The sequence below is a fragment of the Triticum dicoccoides genome, chromosome 5B (genome assembly GCF_002162155.2).
Source record: "Triticum dicoccoides isolate Atlit2015 ecotype Zavitan chromosome 5B, WEW_v2.0, whole genome shotgun sequence".
Taxonomy (NCBI): domain Eukaryota; kingdom Viridiplantae; phylum Streptophyta; class Magnoliopsida; order Poales; family Poaceae; genus Triticum; species Triticum dicoccoides.
Genome location: NC_041389.1, coordinates 708,899,966 through 708,902,052, shown reverse-complemented (window position 1 = coordinate 708,902,052; position 2,087 = coordinate 708,899,966).

The window sequence follows — 2,087 nt, the reverse complement described above, 5'->3', positions numbered from 1 at the left end:
CAACTTAGATGTAATCGATGCTATTTATTAGTAGGATCATGAATCGTGCTATTAATGTCTTGCTTTTCTCTTCCGATCCTTTTGTTGCATACTTACATATTGCTTATGTATTGTCTGTTGTCTGTTGTTTGGCTTGTGCATAGAGATGTCGTCGTATGTCGTGTACAAGGGTAAGGTTCCCGGAGTCTACGACGACTGGGAGGAGTGTCAGAGACAGGTTCACCGTTTCAGTGGTAACAGTTACAAAGGGTATACCACTAGGGCGGAGGCCGAATCTAGATACGCCCGCTATCTAGCGGGAGAGAGGAGGGAGCGTTGGAGGAACCGGATGAAGACCAGTTTGATCGCGATGATGCTCATCGTGATGACCGCAACTCTCTTTTATGTGATGGTAGTTTAGATGATCGAAATCGACTTGTAATGTGAAGACAAACTCGATACTCGCGGTCTTGAGACTTGTAATATTTTATCTTTGTTCGGTCTTTTGAATTCGGAGACTAATATGATGAATTGTATTCGGAGACTAATCTTCTATTGTATTCGATGAATCTGTTGTTGCTGTGTGCTGCTGTCTATATTCTGTCCAATAATATATTTTGTAACCTGTGCAAAAATCAGAAAAGCAAAAAAAAAACCAAATATTCATACTAATGGCGCATCAAGGCAGAGTGCACCATTAGTATGCCAAAGGATACTAATGGCACATCAAGGCAGAGTGCGCCATTAGTATGACAAAGCACATGGTTACATATGCCCCCCCGGGAGGCATACTAATGGCGCATGGAGTTACATACCAATGGCGCACTACTTGGTGCGCCATTAGTATACCAGATACTAATGGCGCACCAGTGGTGCGCCATTAGTAAAAAATTCTAGTGGCATGCTACTAATGGTGCACCGGTAGTGCGCCATTAGTAGGCAAAACATGTCGCATTAGTAGGCCTTTTCCTATTAGTGGCGTCTTCCCCGGCTTCGAGTCGTCTCCTTCCTAGGCCTTACCGTCGTCCACCACCGTGGTGATCTCAGCGCGGCGTGGTCAACTTGGTCAAGGAACGACTTCCATCGGACGTGGACTATACGTGGAGAGGCTGACAGCTGGGTCCACGGCTGCAGCAAGGAAGTGCCTCCTTATTAAGCGGAAAATAATGATTCCTCCACCTGACAGCGGGGACCCACCCGACGGGCCACCGTATTTCGCGAAAAAAAGTTTTCCCCTCACTGCTGGGACCCACCAGCTACATCTTCGCACGTAAGGAAGTGCGTCCGGGCAAAAAAAACGATTCGCCCCCCTGACTGCTGGGACCCACCAGCTACATCTTCGCATGCAAGGAAGTGCGTCCGGGCAAAAAAAAAAACGATTCGCCCCCCTGACTGCTGGGACCCACCAGCTATATCTTCGTAGGCAAGGAAGTGCCTGACAGTCGGGACCCACCTGGTCGAAGCGTACGTAGTGTTGTCATTCTGGTCGCGAACGTGTACGTACATACTGGTCGATGTAGAGGCGCACATGTGTCGTAGTAGAGGCGCGCACGTGTCGTAGTAGAGGCGCGCACGTGTTGTAGTAGAGGCGCGCATGTAGCATGTACACGTACGTACAGCGGCGAGGATGCAAGAAAGAAAATACGGCCACGTACGTACATACAGGCAGGGTCTCGAACGCCTACTCGCGCATACGTACATGGCTGGGTCGGAACATAGAAACAGAGTCGTCGTCGTGTTCATGGGGAGGCAACGGAATGCGTCGTGATCATGGGAAGGCAACGAAATGCATCGTGTTCATCGGGAGGCAACGGAACGTGTGGGAACCAACCGGCTTGGACGGAACAGGCGATGGAAACGAGGCCCGGCGTACCGCAGAACGGAGGAAACGGCCTTGTGTTCGACCGGCCACGTTCCGAACGGGGTCCTGTTGATCGGGAGGGGTGTGGCGTACCGCACAACGGACTAAACGGACCTCCTATGGTCGAAACGGGGGTCCTGTTGATCGGGAGGGGTGTGGCATACCGCAAAACGGAGGAAACGGACCTCCTACGGTCGAAACGGGGGTCCTGTTGATCGGGAGGGGTGTGGCATACCGCAAAATGGAC